Genomic DNA, 12,178 nt, shown 5'->3' with positions numbered 1-12,178 from the left:
TCCTGGCTTTACAGGTTATGATACAACCATATTTATGACAGACAGATTGTCAATTTTGAAAAATTCTGCACCAATAGTTGTGACCCTCTAGCCACAGGGACTGCCTTGGAAACTATGATACTGATTGCAAAAGTTGTTCTAAAATACAATTCTTTAATATTGTCTAATGTTTAATTATCTGAAATTAACTTAAAATAACATTTATTGGTAAGCTTTTATTGTCTATTGTGAATAATCTTCAAAATTAATCATATTTTCTTTGGGGTCACCAGAAGGATAATGTAATTAACCTGAATTCTTATAACCATTCCCTGGACTTTCTTCAGAAATAGAATTTTAATTTAGATTCTTACTTTGTTTTTGTGCAAATTTTCAGTAAACTTATGAACTTGGTGTGGGGTGTGTGTGCATAAGAATGTTTTTACCCTCCCTCAGAAATTACTCCAGGTGCTGCCCTTACTGCCCTGATTTTTTTTCTCAAAATCAGGCTACCTTGCCTTTATCCTGTGTAAGAGATGAAACTTTAGTCTCAAGATATTCTTATTTCTTCCTCCTTTACAAAGTACGTATCTCTTTTTTATCACACATTATAAAGCCACTGCTGGAGCATAGATGCTGACCAAGGCAAGAACAATGTCAGTATAATATCCTAAGATGTTGAATACAAAATAAACTTTTGAAAAAATACTCAATTAAAGTGCAAATTGAGTCTGTGCTTAAACTAAGAAAACAATTCTATCTGCAATATATTGTGTGGTCCACAGAGGTTTTCTGCTCTGACCTGTTTGTCTAGACTGAGAAAGCTAAGGTGGGTATTAAAAATCAAGCTCCATTTGGAAATTTCTATCACTCACGATCTCCATTAAGCCTCTACTTTTGCGTTGGACACTATGAAAGTTTCTAATGAAGTAAGAATACTCTCAAGGATTTCACAGCCAGTGATCAGGTGATAAGCAACTGCATGAATAATAGAACACAATAGAACAACAGGTAGAGCAGAAGTGTTTAGTTCTATCTGTGGAGCAGGGCCTCAGACGTTCTTCCGAAGGAAGTGGCTACTTGAGCTGTGTCTTAAAAATAAGAAGTTATTAGATTGGCAATATTGTTAGTAGGGGAAGAACATAACAAAAACCTGATTTGTAAAATAGTCGGATTGTTATTTAAAATATGCAAATTAGTTTGGTTTGGCGGAAGCATAGGTTGTAAAGGAAAAAAATCAAAAGATAGTAAAAGCTGAAGAAGTTAGCTCTAAGCAGACGACAGGTCCTGGAGGATCCTATATGCCATACCAAGAGTTTAAACTTTGTGCTGAGCAAAGCATGTCAGCAAATATTTCTAGTCACCAGAGGAAATGGTTACATTTGTTTTCTGATAGAGCCTTTGTCTGCAATGTCAAATATGAATTGGAAAAGGGGTGCTATTGATGGAGAGACCATTTGCATCCACAGTCCCGGTAGGAGGGGATGGGTGCATGACTATAGCAGCAGTCATGCAGGTAGAGGAGGGGTTAGATATGACATGTGTAAGGGAGTAGAATTTATAGGACTTGGTGACTGTCTGTGTGTTTAAGAAGGTGGGTATCTAAATTATTATCCCTGAAATAGAATTTGGAAGACTGGGTGAAAAATGGTAAATATTTGGAGGAAGATAATGTTATCCTTCTGTTTATGTTGTATATGAGGTGTTTTGAGGTTGTTTATAGATATCCATACACTCTTGTATATACCAATCCAGAGTTTAGAGGACACATTTGTGCAGTAAATATAGGTTGGTTTAATAAACATTCATTGAGCCCGGCCAACGTAGCTCAGTTGTTGAGCATCGACCTATGAACCAGGAGGTCACAGTTCGATTCCCAGTCAGGGCACATGCCCGGGTTAGGGACTCGATCCCCAGTAGGGGGCATGCAGGAGACAGCCAGTCAATAACTCTCCAATCATTGATGTTTCTATCTCTCTCTCCTTTTCCCTTCCTCTCTCTGAAATCAGCAAAACTATGTTTTTAAAAAAATAAACATTCATTTAGCACCTATTACTTAGCAGGTAGTGGTCTTGGGGATGCAGTGATGGATGAGCCTCCCTCAAGAAGTGCTTGGTCTATTGCAATAGACTGAGCATGGCAGTCAACAGCAGAAGATGTCCTAAGAGGGATGGATGATCATTTTTGTAAAGAGTGGAGAAAAAAGCAGAAGTAGAGGAACAGAGAGAGAATGAGGAAGAAAAAGAGAGAAGTGATGAGCAGAGGAAAATTGTAGATGAGATCTTGGCAATTATTAACTTTTAAGAGGCATCACAAGAAGAAAAATGCAAAATGGAATAAAAATATTTAGAGAAATAATAAAGAGAATTAGAATTTTAAACTAGAAATTGAGATCCTAGAATCCAATTTTCCTAATATCAGGCTTTCTATCAAGAGTCAACCATGGAATGTCTTTGTCAATTTAAAATGTTTACAATAATATTGCATTAGATGTGATATTTGTTTGATTGTGGTTTGTATTTAGTTAATAATCTTTCTTTTTTAATTTACAGAAATAGATAAATCACTGATCTTTCCCAAGAAACCTACCTTTAGAGCTCTAAGGTTATTTACAGCATCCCGGCAGCTTACAATTAAATAGAGAAAAACGCTCCTAACTTCTTGCTGCCTTTGAAATATCACAAAAGATAATGAGGCAGATGACTTTCCTCCCTCTGTGTTTCGATCCATGTGTTGAATTTTTATAAGAGAGTCGTTGGTAGTTGGGGCTCCTAAAAAAGACAGAATTCCACCAAGAAGAAATAAGTTTTTAAAACCACAGAGAAGAACCTGTGAGTAAAGTGTGTGTGTGTGCACGTGTGTGTGCACGTGTATACGTGTACGTGTGTGTGTTACTTTAAAGTTCCAGAAGATGAGGATGAGTGTAGGGGAGGCGAAGGTGGCAACTGTAACAAGAAGGTTTCTGTGCATCTTACAGACCCAGTCAGCTTCTCCAGTGACTTACCCCACTGCTGGCTCCCGTGGCCTCTGTGGCGCCGGGGGCCACATAAGGCAAGTGGCCAAGCAGGAGGACACGCAGAACCCCGTGTGAATTCACACCCCGGCTCCATCCCACTCAGCTCTGCGAGGACAGGCAACTTGACCCCTCTGCGTCTCAGTCTCCTCATCTCTAAACAGGCTTAATAGCTGAGAACTGTAATGACAATGAACACTCGGGAGATATGATTATTTAAACTGAGAAACAGAAGTATGTTAAATACTAACGTCCCTGTGCACAGTAGCTACTTGATAAGTACTACCATTATCTTTATGGTCCAAATGTTGATCAACTTAATTCTTAGAGTATCCCAACATTTTCTCTCTGAATTTCTGAATTACTTTCCTTACTCGGACAGTTTTCTCTCATTTTCCTCTTGAAGCCTTTCTCTTTACATCCTGTTGTTGGATTTCTGTTATTTCACTTTACGATCAATATTTCTAAGATGTAGTCCTTTCTTATGCTCAGTGTGGGGTGATACACAGGACATGATTCCTAGAGCGAGGCAATACTGCACCTTCCAGTGCACGTGCAGATGTAGATTAGATATTGCCTCTGTCTGCTAGTGGAAGCCAGCATTTTGGAACATAACCTGGGCCTGACCAAATATTTCCTTATATCTGAAGGGAGAGATGCAAAGACAAGGGTACAGCTAAGAGCTTTTCACGACAAATGCTAGCAGGGTTCAGGGTCCATCAACTACAGATCTGGGGACGCAGTGGCTGTGACGAAGGGTATCTATCTACCTCATCAGTTTGGTTTCCGAAAGTCATTGGTTATTCTTTCTGCTGCGAAGACACCATTAGCTTCTTTGTTTCCAGACTTCTTTCTAAATCTTCAAAATGCTTGACATACTTTCAATATATTCCTTTTCTGAGTGTGTGAATCAGAGTCCATTTCTGTTGTTTATAACCAAGGGCTTTCCCTAATATTGAAATTAGTGCTAGAAGTAGATGACAGATAACAAATCGTCGGGGAATTTGGAGAAATATATGATTAGTATGAAGCCTGGATGGGTCTGAGGACAGTGAAAACTCTGAGATTGTTATTCGACATCACATGTCATACAGCAATGTTTTAGCTAAATAAAGTCCCATGTGTAATCACCAGAAACCGAGAAGCCATTTGAAGGATAGGCTTAGATCTAATAAGTTATAGATTCTCTAAGACATAACAGAGGCTATGATAATTCAAGGGTATGATGAATTACTCCTTGTAACGGGACTTAAAAAGCAATAAATGAAAAAAAAAAAAAAAAGGTAACAGCAAATCCCTAAATTCTTAAGTTCAAGGGCAGTAGATCATAAAGGTGGACACCAACAATTCCTCTCATCTTTGCATGCTCGTGCCACTTCACTCATAAAGAAGTGGAGTCTCTTTCCCTTTTCTTCCTGAATCTGGACTGGACATGCGGTGAGCTTCGACCAATGGAATGAACTGAAACTGTTACTGTGCATTAAGGGGTTGGATTAAGAGGGCCTAGCAGTTTCTCCTTCCACTCTTCAGACCTTTGAATGATGATATAATTCACTGAGACAGAGAAGTTCAGCCAGTCCCCAGCTATACTAGCACCCCAGCTGAGGCTCTGGAAACATGAGTGAAGCCCTACTGGATCCTCCAGGCCTAGTTACAATTCCAGCCAACACCTTGTGGAACAGAGACATGCTATTAGTGGTAGGCTGGATAATGGTCCCCCAAAGACAGGTCTACATCCTAACCTTTGGAATCTATGAATGACACCTTATATGGCAAAAGGGGATTTTCAGATATGATTAAATCCATGACCTTGAGATGGGAAAATCATTCCAGATTATCTGGGTAAGCCCTAAATGTAATCCAAGGATCCTTAAAGAGAGGTAAAAAGGGCCAAAGACACAAATTAGGAGGTGTCACATAGAAACAAGAGGCTGAAGGGATGTGAGGAGGGAGAAATGAGTCAATGAATACAAACAGGAACTAAAAGCTTAAAAAGGCCAGGAGACAAATTCCCCCCGCAGAACCTCCAGGATAAGCCAGCCAGGCTGAGCTGACACTTTGACTTTAGCTCAGGGAAGCTGGGCTGTAAGAGAATAAATTTGCATTGTTCTAAGCCACTTAGTTTTTGGTAATTGGCTACACAACAATAGACAACTAATACCACAGAATTAATCATTTCTATTGGTCTGTCTAAAGTTCAGTGAATCTTTCCTGTCTCATCTCCATTCTGCAATTAAAACTCATCCAACGTATTTTTAATTTTAATATTTTATTTTTTAAGTTCTAAAATTTCTATTTGGTTCATATTTTATGTTTTCTATTTATCATCTGAGATTTTCTATTTTTTATTCATTATAAGTAGATCTTCCTTTATGTACTTGAGCATAGTTACAATATTTGCCTTAAAACCCCTGCTTGTTATTTTCAACGTCTTAGTCACCTTTCATTTGTTTTTGTTCATCTTTTCTCTTACAGACAGATCACACTTCCCTGTTTCTTTATAAGTCACGCCATTGTCTCATACTTGAGGAGGAACTGAGTTCGCCTTTACCTCCTTTACTATGTCTGCTGCATCTCCTGGTCTTCATTACTTTAATCCATATACTTAACTGTAATTGTAAATATATGAGTGTATATATATGTGTGTATGTATTTGTGTGTGCTCCTGTGTCATATCAGAATGTGTGTACTGTGCATATTTTAAATTATTATTCAGTTAAAATATCTTCATAAATCAGTTTGTAATTAAAAATACTACATTTTACATTTCATAAATTCTACATTTTGCTTTAGTTCTTAATCTGAGGGATTCTTTTTATTCTCTCCGTATTATCTTAAAGCTGCACACAGGAATGGTATTTTCTAAAATGTGTGTTTGTTATATTTGAAATTATCAATGACTTAATCCATGTTTCCTAGCAGAGCCTGAGACAGAGATTGAATGCTGATATTTTAACTGGAAGGTGCAAGCCCAGAGCTACAAGGTAAAGAGAAGAGAGGCTGGGTAAATAGGAATCAATGCAAGAAGATGTATTAGTGCTCTGACACCTACTAACGACAAACCTGAAGAGACACAGAAATCTTTTAAGCAATAAATCTCCTTGTTCACCCTGGAAGTCTCCAGTCAGGCAAATGGAAAAGAGAATTTATTTATCCAGCTCCCTTGTGCCATATGTTTATCATTGGTCAGAAATTTCCCCCACAGGTACTTAACTTCCCTCATCACACACATACACACATACATACACTGCATGATTCCAAATTTGTTATCCATCTCTCTCTTTTGGCTACTCCAGATGCCAGATTCTACAATGTGCTTTATGGCCTTTCTTCTAAACCTGGGAATGAAACCATAAACTAGAGACGCCAGATACAAAACTGGTCAGTCTATCATCATGAAAACAACCCAGAAGGAAGGCCAAAAAAGTCCATGGGTAAGTAGGTAAATGGCTGGAGATAGTAGAAAGCCAGTAGGAGCTGAATTGGATGGCAGTGGCTGAAGAGATTCATCTGGTGTTTCTTATTTAATCTTCCAAACTTGGCTATATATATTAACGACAACCTAAGGAGTACAGAGTTCTTAAGTTACAAAATTTTTCGACATTCTGTATACATTGCTTCATTGTGTTCTGGTTATTAGTTTTTAAAAAAGAATGTATAAGCCTCTTGATTTTTTTTCAACTTTAGGGAACATATAAATATTAAGTGACAAATAATATTAAATGGGAAATTATACCAGCTAGTATATATTGAAAACATTATATGATAGAGTCTACCTTAAGTGTTCTGAAAGCACTAAACCATTTAATAGCCCATTTAGCAACGCAGTCCAAAGGTAGTTACTATTAAAGGTAATTACTATTATTATCTGCCTTTCAACATGGACAAACTGAGGCCCATAGAAGATAAGCAACTAATCCAAAATCACACCATAAACAGCAACAGCATGTGACCAGAAAGTAGACAGTACATACATATGTAAAACTAGGTCCTTAACCACTATCCTACTGCTCTCCAAAGACAACTTTGTTAGGGCATGCTTAATCATGGCCTTCTATCATTTATTTTGTTTGGAGTTTGGAGTTTTATTTTTTATGTGGCTATTCCAGTGATCCCCACCTTTGTTTTATTTTTTCATTTTTTTCAGAAATGTGTATAATTAATTTATACTTAGTTTGGATCTTTTTAGTCCATTATTTCAACATGGCAGTTTCCAAAGTTAATCAATGTGCAGATTTCCCCCCAAGAGTATGTATTGCTTCTAATAAATATCTTAATTATATAAGTATTATATTTATATTTTTATATTATTTTTCTTGTTGCTACTTTTTGTTCTTATAGTTCCTGTTTCTTTTTGGGGGAGGGGGTTGTTTGTTTCTCCTTTCTATGTCCTGATCCTTATGTGTTATGTTCTGACATTCCTCTACAGAGTCTAGTTCCTTTCTCATACTAATCTCTTGCTAAGCTTTTCCTTGATTACCTGAAAAAGAATTAATATTCAGAGACAGACTGGATGTTGTGAACTACTTATGGCGAAAGCAACATGGCTAAGACCAAGTTGGTGGCCTCTAGGAACTGAGAGTGATCTCCAGCCAACATTCAGCAAGACAACAGGAACTTCAGCTCAACAAGAGCTGAAACTAAATTCTGCCAACCACCTGAATGAGCTCTGAAGAGAACCCTAAGCTAAAGATGAGACTGTTGTCCTGCCCATGACTTGAAACTTGGCAAATGACATACATTTTTACAGTATAATGGAAGAACACTGATTCATACATGCATGTACATGTTTGTAGGTACGCAGGATGGTAGGTATCTATCTAATCTATCTCTATATCTATGTATTTATTTATTGTAGATACCAAAGAGCATAGTGAATAGAGCTGAGTTTACAATGTAAGTAGTGGCCTGTTCTATTTTGAAACCTGTTTTTGCACTGAAAATATAAAATGTTCTCCCCCAACACTATAAGATTGTTTGCTGAAGGAAGTAACCTTGAAAAGTTGTTGACTATTTCAGGCAGGAAGTCATGCAATATAACTAAACCACATGAGAAATTATGCAGCTTTAAAAATTCTCAAAAAAGAGCATCATAGTGTAACCTCAGCTATGCATTTTAGCAAATAACAGTTAGTTTGTATTTTCAAAGCCATTCTACCACCCAAAACATCTCATTTCTTAGTTTAATTATATTTTCTCTTCTCCTATGCTCAGTGTAGAAGAAAAAGAGCTGGTGTCCCTCCTCTGAAAAATATCTTTTCACACTCTTGAGTTTTATTATTCAAGGAACTTCCAAGTCCTTTTCGTTAAAATCACTGACTTTGTTAAGGCCACATGGGAAGTTTGGCATGTTTTGCCTGTGAAGATTAGAGCTAAAGTTGATATTTAAGGAGACCCCTCAGAAATCCAGCCATCTGATTTCTCACTAAAGAGATACATTCTTAATTAAACTGATCCCTTTTATTAAAAGCTCTAATTTCCAAAATGAAATCATTTCCTAAGCCAAGAACGTTCCCTGCCGATGTTTCTAGTGGAGTTGAAACTCTATTTCCTATACTGTACTTCTAGAAAAAAAAAAGTCCAAATAGACAAATAATAATCTATAATATAATATCAATGTAGTTTTGATCATAAAAGGTATACCACAAAGCTGTAACAAATTTAAATATATTAGACAATTTAAATCAAATTGATTAGCATTTGGATATAATCAGTCATGGGCATGAAATGCTTTTTAATCAGGTAATGACTTCATTAAACATGGTTAATCACACACCACCTTGAACTCATTTTCTAAACATAGAATTAATTATTCAAATTATAGCAATTAAAACACACCAGTCAATGGCTGGATTCGTTTTTGAAACTACCTAGGCAAGCTTGCCAAAAAATCTACTCATCATTTGCAGGAGTTGGAGTGTGTGTTGAATATCTAATTAAAGGAAATAGACTTTGAATCAAACAGTTCTATAGGAACGAAATATGGATAACACTGGGTAGTTATTTCTTAGCCAAATCACATAATAGACTTAGAGAACTAAACAGGGCTTAGAGAATATACTTGCATCTTGAAAAAAATGTCTTACTTAGTGTTTATTTATAATTTACCATTTATTTTTCAAATATGGCATTCCTGTGTGTTTTTTTTAATCATACAAGAATACCCAATTCAGATAAAGTAGAAATATATTTTCTTTCCTGCCCACAAAATCAGCATTTATGTATAGAACACCTGCTCAATGCATAGGTGCACCAGAAACACAAAAGAAGTACAACCTACTTGAGGAATTTTTAATCCAGTTTGGGATGCTAAATATAAAATGAAGAAAGCTACAGATTATATGCGCTAAAATTAGTCAACTAAAGAGGCTTTCAGGCTTTATGTTTTGAAACATACACTTGAAAAACATTTTTGCAACTCAATGGGAGAAATTAAATTGGACTCTGTTTTATTTGACTTTACAGAGTCGTTCTTGACCACTTTGGCACTGAATAGTATAGTTTCTTTTCCTGACTAAGCTCATTTGTGTACTCATTAAGAAAAGGTTTCGTATGGTCCAATAAACATTTAGGAGATGGGATGGAGCATATTGCCTTAAATTTACCCTGTGTCTCAGAGTTTTATTCATACCAGTTTAAGAATAGTAATTATTTTTTGTAATACTTGCTTTTTAAAAATTTGTGTACCATTTAATTATTCTACAATGTTCCAGTTGCTAATGGACATTATAGTAATATACATCTATAATTGTAACAAAAAAATTCAAACAGTAATTTTAAGGAGTTGGCAGACCTATCAAGGTTCACAGTACATCAGTTACTTTTACCCATCCATTGAAACCTACTGAGTAAAAATTTCAGCTGAAAAGAATGTTTGCAAATTCACAGAATGAAGTATTTTGTTGTATAATTCTTAACAATCTTCCTCTCATTATAGCAATCTTTTCCTTGTAAAAATTACCAAATCAGCAGGCAAAAATGATCATTTTTACTTCTGAGGAAGTGATAACTCTTAGTGAACATAATGTGAATGTGACAATAAGGTATATAACTAATTTCCAAGGAACATCTCATTTTTATATATTAGTTGTAATTTAGAAAATAGAGTGGAAACATCAATGTGTCCTCATCACAGAATGTTCATTTGTGGACATTAGCTGTGTGCACAATGATTTTCAAAATAAACAGCTGTCACTAAAGGAAATAAGCAGTAATAATAATAATAATTTCAACTTCATTCCATTTTTACTTTATAGCTCAACATCAGGTATGAATTTTCTGGAAATTAATATGCTCCCTGTGTCATTCTGAACCTGTATTTACAGCATATTAATGTAAACTCATTGACTTAGTAATTTAATTTAACGTAAATTATGCTTCATTATCATAAATATATTTAACAAGACTGAATAATTTTATTGGAATTTTCCTGAAATTACATCATTATAATCTAACTCAACAAGAGGAAACAACATGAAAGGAAAGTTCCATCTTCTTGCCCATGTGCAACCTTACTGTAGTAAAGGTTAGCTGACATATGGTGATATATTTTTTCTTTGAGGCCAGAATATGATAATGACAAATAGTAGTTAAAACAAGCAATACATATTTGACATTCCACCCTGAAAACTAATGAGTTTTATATACATATTTGTCACATGTAATAAAAATGCACTTTATTATGTACCCACTGAGTACTGTTTAGCCACACAATCAATATCAGGATCTGAGCATATTTTGGTGAATGTATACAGTGTCTTTCCAGATATATCACTTCCTTCATATTCCATTTAAAAAGGCACCTTCCACATAGGCTGAGAGATAGGGGTTCTATCTTTCTTAATGATTACTTTTCAAAGGAAAGTCTTCCAGTTCCTTGAGAAAGACATTCCCGGGTTGTAAAACTGGCAAGAAGCTGGGGGAATATTTACATCTCAGAGGGAACAGAGAATTTATATTTGCACTTATTCTAAAATAAATGGTCTAAGGAAATGGTCTAAGTCAGGTGCCTGGTCTGGGAGAAAACCTGTTTAGTGGGTTGAGGGAATCTTTGAGACCATTTTGGTCAAAACACAGCTCCCAAGGGTCAAGACTGGAGCGAGGCACCTGGGCTGTTGCATTTAAGGAGTCCTAGGTGCCTCACTCTCATCTCAGTCCTGCAGCGCTCTAGAGACTATTTCCTCTGGCAAATTTTACTGAAGGTTTGAGATCATCAAGGCATGGTCGGCGCCTGGAATTATACTGCACCCCTGTTCCTAAAACACATTCCTCAGGTGCAGGGGGTTGACTTAACCATACTCAGTTCAGATTGTATTCTGTCATCACTGATTTATGGAAGGCCCCTGGTAAGGACTGAATTGTGTCCCCCAAGTTCACATGTTGAAGAGTTAATCACCAATGTCACTCTATTTGGAGATGGGGCTTTTAGGGAAGTAATTAAGGTCAAATGAGGTCATAATGGTGGAGGCCTCATTTGATAAAATTGTTGCCACGCCATGCCATATAAGAATGAAAAAGACACCAGAGACCATCTTCTCTTTCTCCAAAGGAGAGAAGAGGAAAGACCGTGTGAGGACATATGAGGAAGTGAATGACAATAAGCTGAGAAGGTAGTTACCACCAGAAACTGAATCTGCTGGCATATTGATCATGGACGCCTAGCCTCCAGAACTGTGAAAAAAATAAATGTTCAGTGGTCAAGCCATCCAGCCTGTGGTATTTTGTTATGCCAGCCCAAGCCGACTAATACAGTCTCTCTCTTATGTTTTGGACTTATTTCAAGTTCAATTATTCATTTCTCGTAACTTTGTCTTCCTAAACCACTTCCTATCCTCTCACCTTCTAAGTAATCACGTTTTTGTATTAAATGTACCTTTTATTACAAAGTTAACATATAATTTTTGCATGCATATGTTATAATTCACAGAGATGGCGTAATTTTTATGCCTCATTATGCATCATATTTTTTTTTCACTTGGCATGCTGTTATTAAGACCTATCCTTGTGGCTATGTGTAAATGCTTCTAGTTGCTGCATACTACTCCAAGGTCTGCTTCCAACATGCTTCATCTGCCCACCTTCCAGAGGTGCCCTGCGAGTCATTGCTCATAGACACTGCCACATAAATATACAAACAATCAGTTGCTGTCTTTTTTTTTTTTAATACCTGAGACCTTTTCTCTGTGT

This window comes from Miniopterus schreibersii (assembly GCF_964146895.1).
Source record: "Miniopterus schreibersii genome assembly, chromosome: 1".
NCBI lineage: Eukaryota > Metazoa > Chordata > Mammalia > Chiroptera > Miniopteridae > Miniopterus > Miniopterus schreibersii.
The sequence above is the reverse complement of the archived record's forward strand: the minus strand, read 5'-3'. Positions refer to the sequence as shown.